Here is a 27,527-nt window from a genome sequence, read left to right as displayed (position 1 = left end):
AGCTTTGTTTTCATTTGCATCTCTCAAATGACCAGTGATGTTGAACATTTTTACATATGTTTATTTGCTATTTATCCTTCTTTGTCTGAAAAATGTCTATTCATTTCACATGCCCATTTTTGGATTGGGTCTTTAAATTTGGGAGGTCTGATTTTTTAAGTTCTTTATATATTCTAGATAGTACATCTTTGCCTGAGAAATAACAGGTGAAAATTTTTTCTCATATTATGAGTTGTCTCTTCACACTGCTGGTGGTTTCTCTTGCTGTGCAGAAGCTTTTTAATAAGAGGAGATCCCACTTTTTGATTGCTTGTTCTAGTTCACATGCAACTGAGGTTTTGTTCATGAAATCTTTTCTTACACCAATATCTTCAAGAGTTCTACCTAACCTCTCTTCCAGCTGGCTTAGTGTTTCTCCTTTAATATTTAGATCTTTCATCCATTTTGATTTTAGTTTAGCACATGGTAAGAGATATAGGTCTAGTTTTAATCTTTGGCAAGTTGAAACCCAGTTTTTCCAGCACTATTTATTAAAAAGGCTATCTTTCTCCAGTGAGGGTGTTTGGTGCCTTTGTCAAAGATGAGGTGGCTGAGTGTGTCTGGAATTGCTTCTGCATCTTCTAATCTGTTCCACTGGTTTTCAGGTCTATTTCTTTGCCATGCTGTTTTTATCACAGTAGCTTTATAGTATACTTTCAAGTTGGGGATTGTGATACCCCCTACCTTTTTTTTATTGCCTAGAATTGCTTTTGCTATTCTAGGTCACTTCTTGTTCTAAATGAAATTTTGGATTGTTTTCTAGAGGTCTGTGAAATATGTTGCTGGGATTTCAATTGGGATTGCATTGAATCTATATAGTAGTTTTTATTATAGTTTCACTATATTGGTTCTTTCTACCCAGGAACAAGGGATGTCTTTCCATTTTCTGATATCATCTTCAATCTCTTTTTTCAGTGCTGCAGTTTTCAGAGTAGAGGTCTTTGATTTCTTTTGTTAGGTTGATTCCTAGGTATTTCAATTTTTTGGATGGTACTGTGAAAAGAATTCTTTGTGCCATTTCTCTCTCAGTGAGCCTGTTGTTTGTGTACAGGAAGGCTATTGATTTTTGTGTGTTGACCTTGTATCCAGCAACTTTATGGAATTTTGTTAAGTCTAGAAGACTTTTGGTGGAGTTCTTGGGTTCTTCTAGAGAGAGTATCATGTCATCTGCAAATAATGATAATTTGACTTCTTCATTTACCATATTTATTCCTTTTATTTCTTTCTCTTGTCTAATTGTTGTGGCTAATTGCTGTTTCCAAAACTATATTGAACAGGAGTGGTGATAGTGGACATCCTTGTCTTGTTCCTGATTTTACCATGAAGTATTTCAGTTTTTGACCATTTAGTATGATATAGGCTGTTGGTTTTTCATAGAAGGCTTTTATCTGATGGAGGTAGAGATCATCTATTCCAATTTTTTGTAGAGTTTTTATCATAAATGCATGTTGGATTTTGTGGAATGCTTTTTCTTCATCTATTGAGATAATCATATGGATTTTGTCCTTATCTCTATTAGTATAGTGTATTACATTTATTGATTTGAGCATGTTGAACCATCCCTGCATTTCTGGGATGAATCTCACTCAGTCGGGATGTATGATCTTCTGCATTACATTTGTCAGTATCTTATTAAGGATTTCTGCATCTATGTTCATTAGTGAGATTGGCCTATAGTTCTCTTTTTCAGTTGGGTCTTTCTCTGCTTTGGGGATCAAGGTGATGCTTACCTTCAGGAATGAATTTGGGAGTATTGCTTCCCTTTCAATTTCATTGAAGAGTTTAAACAGTAGTGGCAGTAGTTTCTCTCTAAATGTCTTGTAGAATTCAGCAGTGAAGCCATCAGGACCTGGGCTTTTCTTGATTGGTAAGTTTTTAATTACATTTTCAATTTCATTGATTGATATTGGGTCATTTAGAATTTTTAGGTCTTCGCTCAACTTTGGTAATTCATTTGTTTCTAGGAATCTGTCCATTTCTTCTGTGTTTTCCATCTTATTGTTGTATAGGTTCTTGAAGTAGTGATGATCCTCTAGATTTCTGTTGGGTTCCTTGTATTTTCACCCTTTTCATTCCTAACTGCATGGATTTGAGCCTTTTCTTTCCTTTTTTTATATAAGGTTGGCTAAGAGTTTGTCAATTTTGTTTATTCTTTCAAAGAACCAACTCTTGGTTTCATTGATTTTTTTTGTATCATTCTCTTAGTCTCCATTGCATTGATTTCTGCTCTGATCTTTATAATTTCCTCCCTTGCATGAGCTTTGGATTTTCCCTGCTCTTCTTTTTCCAGAAGATTGAGGTTCAGCATCAGGTTGTTTAATTGAGCTTGCTCTGTTTTCCTAATATGAGTATTCACTGCTATGTATTTCCCTCATAAGATTGCTTTCATTGTTGTCCCATAGATTCCAAAATGTTGTATTGACATTGTTATTTAATTGTAGAAACTGTCTGATTCCTTGTTTAATTTGTTCTGTGACCCACTGGTTATTTAGAAGTGTGTTGTTCAATTTCCATGTGTTTATGAAATTCTTGCCATTTCTTTTGCTATTGACCTCCAATTTCATTGCACTATGGTCTGATAATATACAGGGGATAACTTCAATTCCTTTGCACTTATTTAAACATGTTCAATAAGTGAGTATTATGTCTATTTTGGAGAACAACCCGTGTGAAGCTGAAAAGAACGTGTATTCTGATTTTGTGGGGTGGAACATTCTGTAAACATCTGTTAAGAACATTTGTTCAAGAGTTTAGTTGAGTTGCAGTATTTTATTTTTTATTTTTTGTCTAGTTAATCTATTTGTGATAGTGGGGTATTGAGATCCCCCACTACCATTGTATTAGTGCTTATTTGATTTATCATGTCTGTTGCTTTTTGTTTTATATAGTTGGGCACACTAGTGTTTGGTGCATATATATTTATGACTGCCATCTCTTCCTCTTGGATTGTTCCCTTTACTAGGATGTAGTGTCTTCCTTTATCTCTCTTAATCAGTGTTGGTTTGAAATCCATTTGATCTCTAAAGAGGATAGCTACTCCTGCTTTTCTTCAGGTTCCTGTCACATGGAGTATTGTTTTCCACCCTTGAACTTTCAGTCTATGAGTTTTTTTGAATTGTGTTTCTTGCATGCAGCACATTGTTGGATCTTGCTTCTTGACCCATTCTGCCAGTCTATTTCTTTTGATTGGTGAATTGAGACCATTAACATTGATGGTTGTATCTAATATGTATTGACTTATCCTTGTCATGACTTTTTCTCTTTGTGGGATTCTACCCCTTTTCATTTAATTTCTTGTCATGCCTGATGGATTCATTCTACAGGGTTTCCTGGTGTTGTGATCCTCATTGTCTTTTCCTAAGATACTGATTAAAAGTGTTTTTGGAGTGTTGGTTTTGTATTCATGATGTTCCTCAGGTGCTCTTTGTCATGATAGTATCCTATTTCTCCATTAATTTTGAAGGATAGTTTTGCAGGGTATATCAATCTGGGTTGGAGGTTGTTTTCTTTTAGGGCTTGAAAAATATCACTCCAAGATCTTCTTGCCTTGAGAGTTTGTGTTGAGAAGTCTGTTGTGATTCTGATGGGCTTTCCTTTGTATGTGATTTGTTTCTTTTCTCTAACTGCTTGTAGAACTTTGTTCTTCTGTTGGGTTTCTGGAATCTTAACTATTATATCCCTATGTGTAGTTTTTTTTATCACAGCTAGTTGGCATCCTATATGCCTCACTCTCTGTATGTCAAGTTCTTTTCCCCTACTTGGGAAGTTTTCTGCCATTACTTCTGTGAACAGTTTTGTTTATGTCATCTGCACTTTCTCCTTTTTCTTCATTGACTCGAATCAGTCTTATGTTATTCTTCTTTGCATTGCCTAGTTGCTGCTGGATTAATTTCTCATGGTCCCTTATTATTTTTAAGAAAGTTTTCTTTTTCTGGTCATTAATTTCCAATCTTATCTTCTATATATGAAATTCTGTCCTCATATTAGGTCATTCTGCTGTGTAAACTTTCGATGGAGTTTTTAATCTCCTGGAAATCTGTTTGCATCTGTTTTGTGGATTCCATTTGTTTCCTATGTTGAGATTCCATTATGTTCCTCAGCTCCTCTATTTTTTTTATCTGTGTCCTCTCTAGATTTATTAACCCTGTCCTGCACTATGGGCACAATCTCTGTTATCTGATAAATTATTTTTGATTTTGTTTTTTCCGGATCCTCTTTCATTGACAGCTCAGGGAGTCCAAGTGGTTGAGTTTAAGATTGTTCCATCTTGTTTCCCTTTGGGGTTGCCTTAGGTGATCTGGAAGTCTGATTTTGAGATTTGCTTATGTGTCTTCTCATTTCAACAGATGCAGCCTGCTGTGCCCTTGTTGAGGTGACTTTTCACTCACCCAGTGGTCTTCAATTCTCAGCAAAGCACTGAGCAGCCTTTTCTCTGCTGCTCATAAGTGCACCAATTTCTGGGTTCAGAATAGTTTCCTTCTGGATCCCTGAGCTGACCTGTTCTCTGGGCAAGCTTCTGGCTGGGGCCTGTGAACACTTGGGATGTTATCTAGGCATGCCTATGGCTAGGGCCTGTCTCCCTGTGTAGCTGTTGTCTGGGAGGGCCTTTGGCTGGGGGGAGTGCACCCCAGTCCCTGGTGTCTGGGCAGGTTTCTGGCTAGGGTCTTTATACACTTACTGATAGTATCAGGGCAAGGCGCTGGCTGTTTCTTGTGCAACTGTGCAGCTCTTTTCCAGGTAGGCCCTTGGCTTGAGCTTGTTTGCCCAAGTGGCAGGGCTTGGGGCAGGGCTCTGGCTGACCTGTCTGGATCTGCACTGCCCTGGTCCACTCTGCTACTCCCCAGGATCTGTGCACACTTACTGATAGTATTGAAATGGGCCTCTTCTGCTTTATGTTTACTGGCCACAACTTTATTGGAGCTTTATTTCTGGCCAAACTCAAAATGTTTTAAATCATTTTGCTGTTTTAAATCATTTTCCTCTTGATTCTCAACATAAATTTGGCTAAAAGCCCTCAACAGTACCCATGCCACTGTCTCAACATTAGACTGCCTTGAAATTTCTTCTGCAAGATTAGTTAGTCCACCATCCTTAACCTTAGTGTCAGGCAAAGTCTCTGGACATGAGAAAAGTGCAGACAAACTTTCTGCCAAAGCATGCACATCCTCTGGAGTCCAACGGCCAATGCAGTCCTTCCCAGCAGAAACCTTCTGAGGCTAGTATTTACTCACTTTCTGGTCTTCTGAGCTCTGACCAGAATCTGCCATACAGAACAGCCTAAGGCATTTCGGGTCTACTTCTTCAGCCAGCATCTCCAAACCTTTCTTAACTCTTCTTTTTCCTACAAACCAGTTTGAAAGGCTCTTGAGCCACATGGCCAGGTAATGTTACAGCAACAGCCCCAATTCTCCGGTAATAAATTCTGACAAAATACCTGACACACAAAGTGAAAGGGAAAAAGGTTTATTTAGCTCACAGTTTGTAGAGGCTTCAATTCAGAATCAGCTGGCTCCGTGGCAGTGTGGAAGAGAGGTAACAGTTCATGGCAGCGGAAGACAGCAAAAGCAACAAGAGACCTTAACAGCATCTCCCTGCCCTTTTTATCTTATTCAGGCTACTTAGGGTGAGTAGCTGTCACACCTTTAATCCTAGTAGCAGGCCTAGCCTTGTACCATGAATCACAAACCCTGGATTCAGCTGTCTCCAAAATAGCCCCATCTCATTTGCATGAGGGTTCAGAGGGACATTTAAACACAAGCCATAAGAGTCTGTAATCTTCAATAATAAAGCAGAACCATTCTTGAGCCAGTTAGACACCTAAGAAAAAATTAATATTAGTGAAATACTCAGAGCTTTCCAGGCCCTTTCTTTGCAATAGAGATGCATACCACTTTCTAGCCAAATTACCATTAACAATAAAAGCCTTATATAGGTGCACTATGAAAATCAGTTCAGCAGATAGACATATACTCCATTGAGTACATTCACACCGCATCCCTTGTATGTAGTCTTTAGCCAAAAACTGAGAGCTCTTGCTGTTTTCAGTGTCTAACTGCACTTTAGGCAACATTTACTACTATTGAACAGAATGAGCCAGAAATATCTCAGGCTGTCCACTTAGGTTAAAATAACAGAAGAAATCTTGGCTTTCAGTTAGGCTTCTAAGGAAGAGTTCTTCCTAATAAGACATTGAGAGCTGTCTTCCTCCTGGCTTTTAAAGAGAGCTGCATATCACTTTCTACCCCAAACTGTTATTCACTATAGAGGCCTGATATATGTGCACTCTGAAAATCAGTTTTGCAGATAGACAGACATTCCAGTGAGTACAGGCAGACTCCATTCCTTGTATCTAGTTTATACCCAAACACTGAGAGCTCTAGCTTCCTGCAGTGTTAAATTGCACTTTACGGGCCGGGATTTAGCTCAGTGGCACTGTGCCTGCCTTGCAAGAACAAGGTCCTGAGTTCGATCCCCGGTATGGGAAAACTGCACTTTAGGCAATGTTACTCCATTCATTTCTATTGAACAGAAAGAGCCAGACATATCTCAGACGTACATTTAACTTAAACAGCAGAAGAAATTTTGACTTTTAGTTAGACTTCTAAGCAAGAGTTCTTCCTAATAAGACATTGAAAGATGCCCTGCATCTGGCTTTTAAAGAAAGCTGCATACCAATTTCTAGCCCAAACCCTAATTATCAACCTACACCTGACCCTAGTCTGAAACCTACCACAAACCCTAACACTAACCCTAAACCCTAATCTTAAACCTAACTTTAATCAGAAACCCAACCTTAAGACTAACATTAATCCTAAACTCCTAACCTTAACCTTAACCCTAACCTAACTGTAAGTCTAAAACTAAACTAATGTGAAACACAACACTAATACTAATGTTAAACCTAAGGCCAAATCTAACCTTAACCATAAACTAACCCTCACACTAACCCACACTGTAACTCTAATCCTAAATAATACCTGACAGCTAACTGTAACCTTAATCATATCTTTAGAATCCTAACTCTAAACATAACCCTAAATCAAACCTTAATTTTAACATTATACCAAATCATAACCCAAAATCTAACATGAATCCTAACCCTAAGACTAACAATAACATTTGTGGAATCATAATTCTAACCATAAACCTAAACCTAAGCCTAAACCCAAACACTAAACCTCTAACACTAATACTAAACCTAAGCTTAATCAGAAACTTTATATTAACCTTAACTCTAACACATAACACCTAGCCCTACCTTTACTAACTCTAAGTCTAAAACCATCCAAACATGAAACAAAACCCTAACCCTGAATCTAAATCTAAAGCCAACCTTATCCATTTCACTCTACCCTAACTCTAACCTTAACACACACCCTTAACTGTAACATCACATGAAACCTAACACTAACCTAACCCTATTAGAACCCTAAGTATAAACCTAAACCTAAACCAAACAATGATCCTACCCTATACCTAGCTCTAACCAGATGCCTCAGCTGCAGACTAATCCTAACTCGAAACCCTAACCATGAAACTAAAACTATCCCTAGTGGAACTGTAACCCTAACCCTAGCCCTAATCCTTAAGACTAACATAAACATAACCCTAAAACTATTCTCTAACACTAATCCTAATGCTAAACCAAAGCTTAAATAGAATCCTAATATTAACCCTAACCCTAACCCTTAATAGCTAACATTAACCCTAATACTACTTTAACCCTAAGCTTAAAGCTAACCAACATGAAACATAGCACTAACCCTAAACTAAACCTAAGGCCAAATTTAATAATAACTTGAATAGTACACTAACTCAAACCCTAATACACGCCTTCATGGCAACCCTAAACATAATATGAAATCTAACCCTAATTCTAACTCTATTCCTAGAAACCAGCTGTAATCATGTACATGACCCACTTACTGTAACCCGATATAAAATCTTAACCCAAAACCTAAGCCAAACACTAAAAAGAACCCCACACTTTTTGAGAATTTAGCTCAGTGGTTCTGTCGCCTGCCTCGCAAGTGCAAGAACCCCACCCTTTAACCATAAGACTAACACTAATCCTGGTGGAACTATAACTCTAAGATTAACCCTAATCTTAAGACTAATCCCTAAACCTAACCCTAATCTTAAACCTAATCTTAACCAGAACATTAACATTAACCTATAATCTAACCCTAACTTCTGACCTAACCCAAGCCCTAACATAAGTCTAGGCCTAACACTAACCAAATATGAAGCATAACACTAAACCTAACCCTAAACCTAAGGCAAACATTAACCTTAAACTTACCCTAACTCTAACTCTAATCTTAACTCTAAGTCTAACTCTCATGCTAACTCCAACCTGACCCAATCCTTAGAATACTAACTGCAAACCTGACCCTACTCCAAAACCTAATTCTAATGCTACATCTATTTCTAACCTCAAAATAAAAAGAACTCTAATCCTAAACCCTAACTCTAACCCCAATCCCAACACTAACACTGTGAAACCATAATTTTAACCCTAACTCTAAACCTAATCCTAACACCTAAACCTAACCTTAACCCTAACCTGGACCTTAATCCTCTAATCTAGCCCTAAACTTAAGCAGAAACAAAGCATTTACCCTCACCATAATAATAAACTCCTAACCCTAAACTAACCATAAGCCTGACACTAACCAAAATGGAACATTATATTAAACCTAACACTAAACCTAATATGAACCCTAAACCTAACCCTAAACTACCCTAACTCTAATCCAAATTGATACCCTAACCTAACCATAAAAATAACTTGAAACCTAACCATAAACCTAACCCTATCCCCAGAACCCTAATTATAAACCTAACCATAACCTAAACTCTAATTCTAACCCTACACCTAATGCTAACCTAAAACCTAATCCTAACACTAAACCCTAAACCTAACCCTATGACTAACACTGGTAGAACCTTAACACTAACCCTAATAACCCTTACCTTAAACCTAAGCCTAATCCCTAAACCTAACCATAAATCTAGCTCAAACCATAACTCAAAACCTAATCTTAACCAGAAACTTACCATTTACCCAACATTAAACCTTAACAATAACCCTAAAACTAACCCTAAAGTAATCCAAAGATTAACAGTAACCAAACATGAAGCATAACATCAATCTTAAAACTAAATCTAAGTCCAACCCTAACTTTAACCCTAAGATTAACTCTAACCCTGAAAGAACCATAACTCTAACCCTAATTCTAACCTTAAGTCTAAACTGTAACCCTAATACTAAACCTAAACTTAATCAGAAACCTAACATTAACCCTAATACTAACTCTTAACTTCTAAACCAAACCCTAAGTTTAATAATAATTAAATATGGAAGATAACTAGCCCTAACACTAAAATTAAGGCAAACCCTAATACTAACCCTAAGACTAATACCAACACTGGTGGAACCATAACTCTAACCCTAAACCTAAACCTAAGCCTAACCACTAAACCTAACCCTAGTTATAACCCTAAGACTAACACTTAAACATAACCCTAAACTTAAACCTAACCTTAGGCCTAAACCTAAACATAACCTTAACACTCTAACTAACCCTAACACACTAACCCTAAACCTAACCTTAAGTAGAAACCTAACATTAACCCTAACATCAACACTTAACTTGTAATCCTAACCCTAATAAGACCCTAAGCATAACAATAACCAAACATGAAACAACACTAACTCTAACCTTAAGCCTAAGGCCAACCCTAGACATAACACTAAGACTATCCTAATGCTAACCCTAACCAATACACTAAACCTACCACTAAATATAACATGACATCTAACCTTAATCCTGACCCAATCTCTAGAAACCTACCTGTAAATATATCCCTAACCCTAACCCTCTAACCCCAACACTAAACCTAATTTCTGGTTACAGAAACCTAACATTAAACTTAACCCTAACCATTAACTTCTAATTTTAATCCTAATCTTAAATTAACCCAAAATCTAACAATAACCAAACATGAAACATAACACTAATCATAATCCTAAACCTAAGGCCTATCCTAGCCTGAACACTACCCTAAATCTAACCCTAACCCACAACCTAACCCTAAACATAACAAGAAACCTAAACCTAATCCTAACCCTAACCCTAGGACCCTAACTGTAACCTTGACCCTAACCCAAATCCTAATTCTAACAGTACACCTAAACCTAACTCAAGACCTAATTCAAAACCTAACCCTGAAACTAACACTAACCTTGGTGAAACCATAAGTCTAACTCTAAACCTAATCCTAAACACTGACTACAGGAAAGGGCTTTCATTTGGAATCCTTGCAGACTGACATGGATGATGAGGGTAAAATACTTCTCATGGTGTGCTTGTTTTAGGAAATATAATGGACTCAGGGCCTTGCACTTGCCAGGCAGGCTGACTGACATTCCCATTGGAAATATATCTCTGAACTCAGTTGTTTTAGAAAATGATTCCTCTGAGAATATTTTTCAACTGTATATTTCAAATGTACTAGTATACATTTCTTTTTAAGCTAACATTGGTATTCACTACAGACATCTTATTTCCCATTATATAGAAAAATAAAGAAGCCAGGATTGGTGCTGCACATTCACAAACCAAGTTTCTTGGGCTAAAGTAAAGAGATCACAATTTTGACACCAAAATCAGCTATTTGTGAAGAGTTTGTATTGCTATGCAACAAGCATAAAATTGAAAATATATATTTTAAATTCTCTGCATTTCAAGTAATAGAACAACTTTACTGACATAAATTAGAAATAGCTAAATCAATAATACATATGTAGATTAGTATAATTGCAAATTTTAATAGACCTCAGAAATGCAATTGTAGAAATTATTCCATGTGATGCACTTAATATTATTCACACAGTAGAAATAAATAGGACACACATGTGTAAATACTGAATACTTTGTCTCACCTAATGACAAACAATTATGCATTCTTCTCAGCAGCACATGGGTGTTTTTCCAAAATAGAGCACATACTAACTCATAGAACACGCTTAAGTAAATGCAAATGAATTGAAATTATCCCATGCATAATATCAAATCATAGTGCAATAAAATTGTAAATCAGTGGCAAAAGAACAATAACTACATAAACACATGGAAATTAAATAATTCCCTCCTGAACAAGCAGTGAGTCACAGATGAAATTAAGGTCGAAATTAGATAGTTTCTACAAGGAAATTATATTGCCACTATGGCACACCAAAACCTATGAGATGCAATGAAAGCAGTCCTATGAGGGAAGTATACAGCACTGAATTCCCAGATCAAAAAAAAAAAAAAAAGAGTGAGCTCAAATAAATAACCTAATGTTGAACCTCAAGGTTCTGCCAAAAGAATAGCAAGTTAAATGCAAAGCCAGTATGGAGGAAGGAAGAAAATTATAAAGATCAGTGCAGAAGTTAATTGAGACTAAACATCAATACAAGGAATCACCAAATCAAAGAGTTAGTTCTTTAAAAGATTAAATAAAATAGTCAAACCCCTAGCCAAACTTATCAGAGCACAGAAGGGAAAGACATAAATGTAGCAATTAAGAATGAAAAGGGCAAAATCACACCAGATCATGCAGAAATCCAGAAGATCATCAGTACCTATTTGAGAACTTGTACTCTAATAAAATGAAAAATTCATAAGAAATGGATAGTTTTCAAGATGCATATGAGTTACCAAAGCAGAATCAAGAGGATATAAAAATTCAAAATAATCCAATATCAGTCAAAGAAATTGAAGAAGTAATTTTCCAGAAACTACCAATAAAGAAAAGCCAGAATTATGATAGATTTAATGTGAAATTCTACAAGAACTTTGGAGAAGATCTAATGCCACTATTTTTCCAATTCTTTAATGAAACTGAAAGGAAATCAATACTTCCCAAACACATTCATGGAAGCAAACATTACCATGATACCTAAACCAGAGAAGGATTCAACTAAAATAGAAAACTCCAAGCCAATCTCCTTAATGAACATAGATGCTAAAATCCTCAATGAGATACTGGCAAACAGAATGCAGCAAGTCATCAAAAAGACTACACACCATGATCAAGTAGAATTTATCCCAGAGATCCAGGGATGATTGAACATATACAAATCAATAAAAATAATACACCTCATTAACAAAGCTAAAGATAAAACAACATGATCATCTCAATAGATAAAGGAAAAAGCATTTGACAGAGTTCAACACCCATTCATGATAAAAAAAAATCTTTAAAAATTGGAATAGAAGGCCTCTATCTCAATTTGATAAGAGACATCTTTGACAAATCAATAGCGAACATCATATAAATGGTCAAAATCTTAAAAGTTTTGCTCTAAAATCAGGAACAAGATAAGGATCCCTACTATCATCACTCCTGTTCAATATATTTCTGGAAACATTACCCAAGGAATTAGGCAAGAGAAAGAAAGAAAAAGAATACAAAAAAAAAAGAAGAAAAAATAAAAAGAATATGGATAGGAAAGGAAGAAGTTAAAGTATCATTATTTCCTGATGAGAAGATAATCTAGATAGAAGACCCAAAAACTCAACCAAAGACTCCTTGATCTACTAACCAAATTTGGAAACATAGCAGGATACAAAGTTAACACTCAAAAATCAATAGTATTCCTGTACGCAAATAACAAACTTACCGAGAGAGAAAATAGGGAAACTACACATTTCACAGTAGCACCAAGAAAAATGAAAGAAATCAATCTAACAACAGAAGTGAAAGATCTGTACTTTGAAAACTACAGTACTCTGGAAAAGAAGATCAAAGAAAATTTCAGAAAATGGAAAGATATTCCCCATTCTTGGATAGGCAGAACCAATATAGTCAAAATGGGCATACTTGTAAAACTTTTATACAAATTTAATGCAATTCCAATAAAAATACCAAAACACAGAACTAATTCCTTACAGATCTAGAGAAAAGAATCCTAAAATTCGTATGGAATCAGAAGAGACCTAGGATAGGAAAAGCAATTCTTGGCAACAAGAGTAAAGCAAGGGGAATAAGAATCCCCAGTATGAAGTTATAGTACAAAGCTACTGTGATAAAAACAGCATGATACTGGCAAAAAAAAACCCCAAAAAACCAGACCTGAGGATCCAAGGAACAGAATAGAAGGTGTAGAAACAGCTTCAAGCATACTTCGCTATCTTATCTGGCAAAGTTGTCGAACACCTTCACTGGAAATAAAAGAGAGCCTCTTTAATAAATGGTTCTGGGCAAAGTGGCTTTCCATATGCTGAAAGTTGAACCTAGACCCTTATCTCTCACCATGCACTAAACTAAAATCAAAATGTATCAAAGATTTAAGTATTAAAACAGAAACAATCTGCTGGAAGATTGAACAGGTAGAACTCCTGAAGCCAGAGGTGTAAGCAAATACTTTATAAATAAAACCCTAATTCCAGAGGAAATATTACAAGATCAACAAATATTATCACATCAAGTTAAAAAGCTTTTGCACAGCAAAAGAAACCACCAACAGATTGGAGAGAAAACCCACAGAATGGGAAATATCTTCTGTCACCTACTCCTTAGACAGAGGAGTAATATCTACAATATATAAAGAACTTGAAATAATTAGATCCCCCTAAATTTAAAGACTCAATAAAAAAATAGGCATCTGATACATGAAGAAAAAAATCACACAGATGTTTTAAAAGAAATTTCAAATTCCAATGTATATATGTATAGGCTAGCACCAGAATTAACATAGAGAAAACACCAAAAAGTATATGTAACATGATTTTTACCTGTAAGAAATTTTTTTTCTATTTGGATACAAAGATCAGCACATGCAAAGTATAACATTACAAAACAAACTATTAGAAATTTAAAATAGACTGTCAATTTGGCCAAATTTAGATGAGCTTCCCAAAGGCATGTCAGTGGGATTTGTGAGAAAAATGTGAATTAAATTTTTTGAAGAAAATACTGAACAAACTTGGAAGTTGAGAATATACCCTTGGAAGTTGCTACTTATATCTTTGTTCCTAACTTAAAAGAGTTAAGGAATGGTGATTATAGATACTATGATGTGGAGCACAGAATAAAAATTGGAAGAAAATATGAGAGGTTCATTTGAAAATACTGAATCAGCACAGCCAAATCACATACATAGACTCCTCTAGTGAGGATACAGCCAATGGACACAAAGAACTCACAGTTAGTAGAGAATAAGGATTAGCCCTGAAGTCTTAACTCTCTTCTTTTCTTCCAGATTATACGAGTTAACAATCCCCACGATTGTGCCAAACTCTAACATTGCTTTTAAGGAAAGATGTGTTATATTTTATAATGCATAGAATTAATATAGAAATGATTCAAATGTGTGATTGCTTTAGGAAAGACTGTCTTAATTTTTACCTAAATCAGTTGTAAATGGCTTTTCAGCTTTTTTAGTTACCTTGAATAATACTTCTAGAATATAGATGCTGAGAAAATTAGAACTGGTTTTCTCTTGGACAGATAACATAAACGAGTTCTCCAACCTAGTAAAGCTAAAAAAGAAATTCTGAAAGATTTAGTTTATTGTGCCTGCTAAACTAGGAACTGTCATGATCTACCCTTGGGGTCATTCATCCAAAATCTTGTTGTTGGTAGTAACATTTGTGCTGCTTGAGTCATAGACAACATAAAAAATGGAAATCTGGGTTTGGTAAATATAATTATGTTCATTGAGAAATAAAGAAAAACATTATAAAGAGACAAGCAAAACACACATATACATACATGAGTTCAGTCACTTCAGCAACTATATTATAAATGGGAACAGAACATTCCAACTATGCTTGGAGAAGAAAGGGAGATACACTTATACATCAGACAGAAGATGATATTATGAGAGTACTGACAAGATGAAATGTCTCTCTCTCTTTTTTTTTTTAACACAAAGTCCTCTCATTTCCCTGGATGCTAGAAACCAGAACCAATATCTTTGCTTATCAGTGAACAAAAAGGCAAGTCTATATATTCTGATGAGAATTAGAAACAAAATTCCAGCTTTACCTCAACAAGCATAAGCAGTTAACAATCTAGACCAAGTAAAATGAGAGGGGGAAAAAAACTAAGCATCCTGAAAAACCCGAGCATATAAGAAAGGAATAGACAACAAGATGCCTGTAATGATAGTCTACATGAAGATAACAGAACTTCAGTAAAATTAGGATAATAAATTGTTGGATAATAACAGAATTTAGGGGATGTATGTTTAATTGTTAGATAAAAATGATAAAAATGTTGTGTGAGTAAATAATTATTTGTACATAATTAATGCAATAAGACTAATTCAATGTGTAATAGAGAAAAAGATGAGCTTGGAGGACTGAGTTGACAGAGCAGAACACAAAGACAAGATCCTCCCTGATCTCCCTGGTCTCAACAGAAAAATGTTACAAGAAAGAAGGGAAATAGTTCTTCTATATCTGAGGATCTCAGAAGAAATTGTTTTTTACTTAGGCACGTATATGTAAAGAAAACTTAGACAAGCAATATTTATAATAATGTAGATTCTTGACAGCTAGTAAGTAACTCTTTAGCTCAGCAAAACTGAAAGATAGTCTATATCCATGAAAGTAAGAGCTGTTGCTGCTGTATTGGTAGAACGGAGACAGAATATTTGACCACGGCTAAGAATTTCAAGGACGAATATAAGCTATGCTGGAATTAAAGATGGAACTTTATTCATCTCTGAATGGAGAGATGAGGAGACAACACGTTCAAATGGCTTAATGTATTTTCTCATGGGATATTTATAAATGTATCAAGCAACATAATTCAGTGTCCCAGGAAATAGAGTAAAGCCATTAAATTTGCATAGTGATTTTTTTGTCCCCATTCAGTAATATCATGTAGATTAGAAGACTAGAGGGACAGAAAAAGTGAGTTTCAGGCAAGGATGGTATTCGAAATATTGAAGGCCAGTAAGTCATGGACCCAAGCCAATTAGAAGGAACAAGTGAGAACATATGTATGGCAAAAATGATGGCTCCATCCATATCAGTGGGTATTAGCAGATTTTTCATTCTGTCTATGAATCTGACTTGGTCCCCAAGGGCCATCATTACTGGATCAGATTGTTGATAAGCTTCTAGAGTAAAGTGACTTCTGTTTCTAAACACTCTAAATAAACTCTGCTACCCTATTATGTCCTCTATTGATTTCCTTTGTTTAACCCATGTTGCTAAAATGATGCAACAGTGAAGTTCTTTCCAGCAACAAACCTGCATCTAAGTCTTGTCAATTATATTTCTGAAACTTTTAATTATTCTTCATTTTCCATTTCCATTGACTTTATAACTGACATTACTTTCCTGAACTTTTCTGCCCATAATCAACTGGCTTTTTAAATCATGTTTCTCATCTCTTCCATCTGTCCTTCACACTGCCACCAGAAAACAGTGCTAAAATTATTAGTGACCTGTATAAAAATAAATTACTTCTCCTCTATAAATAAGATATACATCTCCCCGCACAATAACAAAAAACAAATTAAAATTGATCCTGATCTTATTTTTCTTCTATATATTTCATTATTGTTCCACTCTCCATTATTCTTTCCACTCCATCATCTTTCCCAGTTTGAGAGCTAGGTAAGTCTTAGTTCTCCATAAACTACATTGCTTAGACATTCATTTTATCTTAATATGTCTTCCTACCCTTCAACATTGTGGAAGTTAGAGTCTAGTTTTAAATTATTTGCTATACCATTTGTAAAAAGATTATACTTTCTTATTCTACTAGCATTAAGCTTGACTGTTTAATTTCTTTGTTCAATGAAGACATGGGCAGAAATAACAATTCTTTGCATAAATTTTAAGAGTTCTAACAATATTCCTTTTCTTTTGCCATGAGAACCATTTGCCCCAGCTAAGGGCTTCTCCCTCAGCTTAGATAACAGACTGAAACTGTGTGATGTACAACTGCAGAAAAACCCATAACCAATATGAAGGATCAGTTAGGCTATTTCTAAAGATTTCTTGCCATGGCTCACTGATGCAGAGATCTGGTTAAATAAATCCTAAATGCCATTTTCAAGGCTGTTTCAATACGAAGTCCTCCCCTTGGTGTGTGTCACCCAGGTTTTAGTCGTAAGAAAACAGCTCAAAGTATCTTTGGAGTTCTTTGTAAAAAATCTAACATACTCAGTAGTTCATGAGTTTGATAACATTCATGACAAGTTGAATAGCTTAGAGATTAGATCACATCTCAAAGTACACACCCTTCTATTTATACACTGCCTCAACTCCTTATATTCCCCTACCTTCCAAAATCTTACAGCAACTCATTACCTTCTGCATCACCTGCCTGCATTTTTCTTAGAAGGTATGTCAATGCCAAGATCCTACTGTGACCTGTCTTCAAGCGCCATCCCTAGGGCAGCTTGTTTATTCCAGACCTATTTCTATCACTCGCTTAAACCAAACTTTCATTTTCTATGAAATCATATTTTAATACTATCGTAACAAATGTCCAAGTTTAGGAGATTATATCTAACATACTCTTAAGACTTTTCAATTTCAAAACCATTTTCACATCCATTATCTTATTGTACCATCCCTACTTTGCCTGCAATCTCTGTGAAGACAAGTGCTCTCACCCATGTACCCTAACCCTAAATCTGTAGCTCTTAGGCTAATGTCCAATGCACGGTGGGTATTCAATCAATATCTGTGGGTGAATAATTGAATATAACTATTAATATGACACAGATCATATACCTTAAGAAACAAAACCAGGATTTCAACTCACACCTCAGAAACCAGTTCCTATAGTCATGGTGCATACCCATTCCTCCTGTGCCATGGGTCCACAGCCCTTTTACTGAAGAAGGTGTAAATGGAGGCAGAGTAAATACTGACCAGTGACACTCTCTAAAGAGAGAGGTAAAATGTCAGGCAGGTATTGAGCTTTAAAAAAAAGTTTAAATTCTTCTAATCTGAAACTTTAATAATAAAAATAAGTGCAATCTGAGTCTTGGTATGGTGTTTGCAGATTCAGAAAATCTGTTTCAAGGGACAATTTAGATTGAGATATCACAGTCATAAATTATTTCAGAAAATTATCTCTTCCTCACTCTGCAGTGAGAGACAAGTTGTTTCTGTCTGGTAAATGATTCATCCTTTTTAGTGTTTACAAGTTTACAAAACAAAAAGAACTACACCTTCATAGTTACACCAAGTGCTCCATTTTCAAAGCCTAGAGTGAATTTTTTATAGATGTATGGTTTCATTATTCCCTAGTTGCTCTTGTCACAGACTTAAGAGAAACCTTATTCTCCCTTAGAAACACACTGTTTGGAATCATATGTCTGGACCATATGCAAGTTTTGGCTCAATTATTAATTGATTGTGTAATCTGTGGCAAGGCATACAACTTTCAGGTTTGTGATCTCCAAAGCAGGAGTCAAAATAGATACTAGTGAGCAGTGAAGAACAAATGAGAGAAGATGGCAGCTTCTGAACTATAATTCTATGGAGTCTCTGGAGTGGAAAGAAGTCAAGAATCGGAAACCATAGCTTCCTTTTCTGTTTCAAACACAGAAATTCAGTGTTTAAATATGCAGAACCCAGCTTCAGGCCTCATAATTAATTCTCAGCACCACTGTCTATCCACCACGTCATATAAACACTCCCTCATAATCATCCGATGTTCTAGAGTTCACTGAGCACATCCCACATACATTATCTTACATCTAACCCTTTTTCGATGCCTGAAAATTAACTTTCTCAATGAGCAGATGAAGACCGAAGCCCTAAAAAATTATCTCCTTATGATTCCCAAGATGAGTGATGTTCAGGTTCCCATGGAGGATGTGCTCTTCCTGAAACTCTGAGTGGCTGTCATGTCCTGTTTTTTTCCAATATACAAGATACCATCTTTAATTTGAAAGTTGTTGCCTTTTCAGGTATGCTCTTACAGTAAACAAGCCACATTCTCATTTTTCTTCAAAGACTGAAACATCAGGCTTATCTAAAGAAGGTGAAAGCATTGAATCAAAATCTGACAGGATTTATAACATAGTCTATGTTTCTCTTTCAAAGACCACAAAGACAATAATGCCCTCAGATCAGAGGGACAGTTATCCCAATCCCAGCATAATACACTGTGCAAGAAAATTGTCCCTACATGAAGACAACAAATATATCAGAAACTGTATCATTTCCCTACTAATGATACTGAGTGTTTTCCTGTTTGAGAGGAATAGCTATCTCTCTTGACTTTTTGGTTATTGGTACCATGTTCTCTCCATTTCCTTATAATCCTAAATGTCTGACTGTAGGATATATTCAGACAACTTTGATACTCACTGAATTTATTAATGTATTCATTTATTAAATGAGCAGCAAACACCTACCCTATGTTGGACTTGGAGCTAGGCACTATGAAAAACAAATACATAACAATCAGTTACTGAGGAAGATTAAAAATGGCAAATTAGAGATTAGTAGCAAACTACAGCCTCTTTGGGATCTGGAATTGAGTCACTTGGAAAACAAAAATTTGGTGAAGAGAAAAAAAAGAAGTAGGTTTCCAGGAATTAGGAGTGAACTAATAAGAAAACCAGAAACTACAGAAAAGCTGGAGAAATGGAAAAAGAACAGAAAAAAAGGAAGAAGTTTAGAAAACTCACCCCAGGAGAGTTTTCTGTAAGGGGACCTGTCTCCACTGACACAAGGTAAGCCCGAAGAGTCAGCAGCCCTAGGAAAAATACTGGACTGGGCCACCAGCACTAGCTACAAGAACAGCTCAGAGTTACTATAAACTGCAAAAATGTTGCAGGACTTTATCTTGAAGGAAACTCCTGCAGAGCAGACTAGTTTGGAGAAAAAAATCCAGTGCAGCACCTACCATAATTCCAGAGAGTGTTCAATCAGGAACAATTTTGGGAAGGAGTTGATTAAGACTGAAGACAGTACAACTACAAAACAACTTCACTTTAGAGTTTCTAGTGTCAACCTGTTACAGTGACCAGGTGGGAGATGCCACAAGTGACAGCCATAGAGAGGGCATGGGCTAGACCTACACCACCTGAGAAGTTTCAGGCATGGTGAGAGGCCAGGCCAGGTGTGAGTGGCTTTCAGAAAAGGCTGGATTTGAACATGCTGGCATTAAATGCAGTAGTCTGATTTGAACCTCTGCCCTGCTGCCGACATCCAGCACAGAACTAGTGGTCTGTTTACTTTCCCCATCTACCAACATGAGCAAGGACACACCTTGGCTTGGGGATTTTCCATGCCTGGGGTGTATGAACAAAGGGGCCTCTAGAGGAGGAAAGTATGTCCTAACCACACAGGCCATAAAGTTAGGCAAAAACACCTGTGACTTTGTGCACACATAAGGAACATGGAAAACTGAAGCTACAGGAATGACTACAGCCCCAGGGTTGAAAGCACTGATTGACCATGTCCAGCAAGTAAGGAAGACAGGATCCAGTATTCACACACAAACATTGAGTGTAGAAACAAAACATGTCTTAGTAGTGATCACATATCTGGTAGATTCCAATACTTCAGACCCTGGAAATAAATCACTCATTCAAAAATGCAAGTGGATTAGGTTATTCAATCCCAATTTTTAAAAACCAAAAATATTCTTCACAGATTTAGAAAAACTACAAAAATTCATATAGAAGCAGAAGACACCCAGTGGAACAAAAGCAATCCTGACCAACAAGAGCATACCAGGAGGCATCACAATCCCAAATTATGTTACATTGCAAAAATATAGTGGTAAAACAGCTTGATACTGACACAAAAACAGACATGTGGATCAGGAGAACAGAGTAGAAGATGCAGAAACAACACTAGGCACATGAAGCCATTGGATGTTTGACAAAGAGGCCAAAAACATGCTGGATAAAAGGTAGCCTCCTGAACAAATGCTGCTGGGAAAAACAGCTATACTCATGAAGAGAACTGGATCTAGACATTTATTTCTCTTTATTTACTGAAATAAAATGAAAATGGATCAAAGATCTAAATATTAAAACATAGTAATCTACTGCAAGATAAAATAGGCAAAACTCTTGAAGTCATAGGCATAGGCAAGAACTTTCTGAAAAGAACCACAGTTGCACCAAGAGTTTCTAAAAAGAACCACAATTACACAAGAAATAATATGAAGAATCAACAAATGGAATCATACCAAATTTAAAAGCCTCTAAACAAGCAAGGAAAACAACAAAGAGAATGAGTGACAACCTACAGAATGGGAAGCAATTTTTGCCAGCTGTTCCACAGACAGAGAACTACTATCTAGACTATATAGACAACTAAAAAAATTAGGCTCCATAAATTAAAAGACCAGTAAAAAACTGTGCAAATGAAATGAACAGACACTTCTCAGAAGAAGAAACACAATGGCCAATAACTACTTGAAAACATTTTCAAAATCAGTAGCCATTAGAGAAATGCAAATTTAAAAAACACTTAGATTCCCCTTTACTCCAGAAAGAATGGCCCTCATACACAAATCAAATAATAACAAATGCTGGCTGGGCTGTGGGGAAAAGGAACCCTTCTATGTTATTTGTAGAAATGTAAACTAGTACAACCTCTATTGAAATCAGCATAGAGATTTCTCAAAAAACTAAAAAAGAAATTACATTTGACCCCTTTCTAATTATCTTCTTGAAAGAGTTAAAGACATTACCAGGTGAATGGATAAAGTAAATGTGGCATTTATACACAATGGAGTACTACTCAGCCTTAAAGAAGGATAAATTTGAATCATTTGTGGGAAAATTGATGTATCTTGAGACCAGAATCATTATGATTTATATATAAATCTCTCCCCAAAGTCTCATGTGCTCATAGGTGGGGCTTTTGGGAGGTGACTGGATCATGGATCTTCACACTGGAAATTACAGTAATCTGAAAAAGGAGATTGAAGAAGAAATCAGAAAATAAAAAGTTATCACTTGCTTAGGGGTAGGAGGAACCAACTTAGTGAAGATGGTTATACTTCCAAAATTATTATACAGATTAATGCAATTCCAATCAAAATACCATTAGCATACATCACAAAACTAGAGAAATCATTCCTAAAATTCATTTGGAATCAGAAAAGACCTAGAATATCAAAAACAATTCTGGGCAACAAAGGCAAGGCAGGAGGCATCATAATCCCTGACTTGAAATTATACTACAGAGCTTTCGTGATAAAAATAACATGGTAGTGGTAAAAAAAACATATGTAAAGATTAATGGAACAGACTAGAAGACATAGAAAGAACTTCAAACTTTGATAAGGAGCCAAACACATTAACTGGAAGAAAGACAGCCTCTTTAATAAATAGTGCTGGAAAAACTGGCTTTCTGCATGCCAAAGACTAAAACTAGACCCATGTCTCTCACCATGCATTAAACTAAAATTAGAGCGGATTAAAGATCTAAATATTAAAACAGAAACACCAACTCTGATGGAACAGATAATAGGTAGAATGTTTGAGGACATAGGAGTAGGCAAAGACTTCATGAACAAAACATAGATCACATGGGAAATATTGCAAAGAATCAACAACTGGGACCTCATCTTATTAAAATGCTTTTTCACAACAAAATAAATTACCAACAGAGTGAAAAGATAACTCACAGAGTGGGAAAAAATTTTATCCAGCAGTTCCTCAGACAAAGGACTAATATCTAGAATATATAAAGAATTGAAAACAATCAGTCCACCACATTTAAAGACCCAATTCAAAAATGGGCATCTGAGATGAATACATATTTCTCAGATGCAGAAGTAGAAACTGGAAATAAATACATGAAAACATGTTCAACATTCCTGGTCATTTGACAGATGTAAATTAAAACAATGCCGAGATTCCATCTCACTCCAGAAAGAATTACTATTATCAAGAAATCAACCAACAACAAATTCTGGCAGGGCAGTGGGTAGAAAGGAACCCTTCTCCAGCTTTGGTGGGAGTGTAGACAGGTGCAAACACCGTGCAAATCCCTGTGGAGATTCCTCAAAAATCAAAGATTAAAGGCCCCATTTGACCCAGGTATTCTCCTCTAGGTATCTTCCCCAAAAGAATTAAAAGCATCCTACCACAGCAATATATGCACACCCATATTTATAATGGCACAAGTTGTAATAGCTAAATCTTTCAGGCAACCCAAATGCCCATCAAGTGATGAATGGATAAAAAAGATGTTTTTTAAAAAAATATAATGGAGTACTATTCAGCCATAAAGCAAGATAAACTTGAGACCTTTCCAGGTAAATGGATGTACCTTGAGAACATACTCTGAAATGAAATAAATCAAACACATGTAAATATCACATTGTGTCTCTGGTATGAGAAACTGAAAGTAAAAATAAAGACCAAAAAGAATAATAAATATTGTGAAATAAGAAGAAATTGTTCAGAATTATGCAGAATGTGAGATACTTTGCAAATACTTAAAATGTTTTATGCAAAAAGGTATATTATTATTAGGAAATGAGCTGAGAGATTAGCAAATGAAAATATATTCTTTTTAGATCATGGTACACAGTGTATTTACCATTGTTCTCTAATTTTTGTTATGAAAAATTATTTTTCATAGAACAGCTTTTATATTTTCTTTAGTAATATCTACTTGTATTATATTAAAATAAAAAAAGATTATACACCATGACCAAGTAGGATTCATCCCAGGGATGCACAGATGGATCAACATATGCAAATCAATAAAAGTAATACACCATCTTAACAAAACCAAAGACAAAACGACATGATCATCTCAACAGATATAGAAAAAAGCATTTGACAAAGTCCAACACCCATTCATGATTTTAAAACCTCTAAAGAAAATTGGAATAGCAAGTCTGTATCACAATCTGATAAGAGCTGTCTAAGACAAACCAACAGCCAGTACATACTACATGGTCAAAAACTCAAAAGTTTCACTCAAGGAATAAGCAAGAATCCCCACTATCACCATTCTTGTTTAATATAGTTCTGGAAATATTAGCCAGAGCAATTAGACAAGAGAAAGAAATTTTAAAAGTATGAATAGAAAAGGAAGAAGTTAAAGTATCCTTATTTCCTGGTGACATGATAGTCTACATAGAAGACCAAAGACTCCTTGATCTAATAACCAAATTTGGCAGCATAGAAGAATACAAAGTCAACGCTCAAAAATCAATAGCATTCCTGTACACAAACAACAAACTTACTGGGAGAGAAATCTGGGAAACTACACATTTCACAATAGCATCAAGAAAAATGAAGTACTTAGGAATCAATCTAACAATGGAAGTAAAAGATCTATATATGAAAAGTACAGTACTCTGGAAAAGACGACCAAAGAGGATGTCAGAAAATGGAGACAGCCCCTAACCCTGAATGGGCAGAACCTGCATAGTGAAATAGGGCATACTTCCAAAATTCTTATACAAATTTAATAAAATCCCAATAAAAATACCAAAAGTCCAGAACTAGAATTTCACAGAACCAGAGAAAATAATTTTAAACTTTATATGGAATCAGAAGAGACCTAGAGTACCAAAAGCAATTTTACACAACAAGGATAAGGCAAGGGTATCACAATCCCCAATACAAAGTTACACTATAAAGCTACTGCAATAAAACAACATGACACTGGCCAAAAAATAAATAAAGAAAACCAAAGCAGACCCGAGGATCCAAGGAACAGAGTAGAAGATGCAGAAACAATTCTAAGTATACTCTGCTACCTTATCTTTAACAAAGCTGCCAAACACTTTCACTGGAAAAAAAAGATAGCCTCTTTAATAAATGGTGCTGGGAAAATTGGCTTTTCACATGCTGAAAATTGAACATATATCCATCTCTCTCACCATGCACTAAAGTAAAATCAAAATGTATCAAAGATCCAAGTATTAAAACAGAAACAATCTGCTAGAATCTGATAGAATAGGTAAAACCCTTGAAGACATAGGTGTAGGCAAAGACTTTATGCACAAAACCCCAACTGCACAGGAAATATTACAAAGAATCAACAAGTAGGATTACACAAAATTAAAATGCTTTTACACACCAAAAGAAACCACCAAAGGAATAAAGAGACAATCTACACAATGGGAAAAAATTTTACCAGCTACTTCTCAGACAGAAGACTAACATGTAGAATATAAAAAGAACTCAAAAAACTTAAACCCCTCAAAATTTAAAGACCCAATAAAAAATTGGGAATCTGAAATGAATAGACATTTCTCAGATGAAGAAGTACAAACAGCAAATAAATTATGAAAAAGTGTTTAACATCACTGGTCATTAAAGAAATGCAAACTAAAACAGTGAGACTCCATCTCACTCCAGAAAGAATGGCTACTATCAAGAAATTAACCAATAACAAATGCTGGTGGGGCCGTGGGGGAAAAAAGAACCCTTCTCCATTGCTGGTAGAAATGTAAATTAGTATAACTACTATGGAAATCTGTAGAGAGAGTCCTCCAAAAGCTAAAACTAGATGCTGCATTTGACCCAGCTCTTCCCCTTCTAGGTATCATCCTGAAATAGCTAAAAGCCTTATGCTACAATGATATATGCTAAGCCATCTCTATAGCAGCACAATTTATAGTAGCTAAATCTTGGAGACAGCTCCTATCCCCATCAAAAGATGAATGGATAAAGACAATGTGGTACTTACATACAATGAAGCACTATTCTGCCATAAAGAAAGATAAATGTAAGTTTTTTGTAGGAAAATGGATGCATCTTGAGGCCATAATCTTAAGTGAAATAAAGTGGGCACATGGCTTTATATATCATACTGTTTCTCTGAGGTGAGAAATCCAGAGGGTAAGTAAGATGCATAATTCAGGGTAGATACTGAGAAGTAAGAAGATGTCCAAATGTGAAGGGGAACAAAGAAGGGAGTGGAAAGGGGAGGAAGGGAAAAGAAAAAAAAAGAAGGGGAGACAAAATTGGAAACAAAGCTTTTGTAAATGAGGGGAAGAAGCATTGAAAAGCGGGGAGGGAATGGGAAAAAGAAGAATTGGGACTTTTTCTACAGGTACAAATTCCCTATGATGAAATTGATCATTTTTCATGACAAATACATCCTAATTTTAAAAAATAAATTTAAAAATGCATAGGGAAAGAAATCAAGCTGTGTCCATGGCATAAATTAAAACAGTACAATAATGTACATAAGGTTGTCACTATTTGGAATTACTAAAATAATGCCACTTATATTTCATTAACTTCATTTTTTCCCATGAACTCAGGGTAAACTTAGTATTCTTTCTCCTGAAAATTGGCCAACATCATCCATTTCTATGCATCCATGATTGCCATTTTCTGGCCATGTATCAGGAAGCTATATGTTTTACACATACTGCATCTTGTTAATATTACAGCAATCCTGCAAGGTGTGAGTTTGTACTATTTACAATATGTTAATTGATTTTCAGAGAGGTTAAGAAGTTTATCTAGGGCCAAACAGCCAGCAAAGCCAGGGGATTAGAGAACCAAGGTTTTTCCAATAGCAAAGTTCCATTTCTTAATTTATTCTAAAATGTACTTTAAAAGTTTCATGTATCATCAAACATAATATTATGACTTTATGTGTGATTATTCTTATAATCTCCAGTTTAACATTCCTTTCCATCCTGAACTGAATATATTTAAATCATAAGATCTAAAGTGATTAAATTAGAGAAACTATAGAGTACATCCATTACATTTAGGCACATAAATGTTTGCCTGTTATACATTACTAAGTAAAAATTGCTTTAGATTAAATAATAATGATCGCTAAAAAATTACACAGTTTCTAAGCGAAGTCATTCTTTAACTTTTAGTCTTTGGGTAGACTCTATATTTCTGGTTATTGGTATAAAATGGTTTCCAGCTATCCACCCACAAAATTACAGCCCATTATTGAATACACATTGTATGCAATATATTTAATATATACGCACATTAAGCCTATGGTTAAAATTCACACTAATATCAAAGGTGTGTTTTAGTTTATATTGAAGCCTTTCAATAGCATTTTACCACATTTAACCAGACAGTACCCTGAGAACACACTCCCTTTAAACTAAAAGATGGTTGAGTTAATTTTGCTAAATGTCACAAATACTTATCACCTTTCTCCTTCCTACAAAGCAGGTACTCGTTCTGCTTCCAGGAATACAGAGATAAGATAGTGTGTCTCTTTCAATGAGCTCTTCATCTATTTAAGAGGTATATTAGCAGATAAATGAAAACATAGTGGGACTGATGCATCTTTAGATATGCATATAAGTTATAGAGGTGACACAGATTAGGGAGCAATTCAAAAAGGTGATCAACAAGTGTGGTCAAAATTTCAGACATTTATAGGAAAATGGATGCACCTGAAAAATATAATGTTGAGTAAAATAAATCAGACACACGAAATTAAATATCATACGGCATCTCTCATTTGAGTAAGACAAAGTAGAAATAAAAAGCAAAATAAAAGACTGATAGAAGAAAACAAAGAGATACA

The sequence above is a fragment of the Heterocephalus glaber genome, unplaced genomic scaffold, assembly GCF_053883595.1.
Source record: "Heterocephalus glaber isolate CG9 unplaced genomic scaffold, H.glaber_assembly_v1.0 deba00001457, whole genome shotgun sequence".
Classification (NCBI taxonomy): domain Eukaryota; kingdom Metazoa; phylum Chordata; class Mammalia; order Rodentia; family Bathyergidae; genus Heterocephalus; species Heterocephalus glaber.
The sequence above is the reverse complement of the archived record's forward strand: the minus strand, read 5'-3'. Positions refer to the sequence as shown.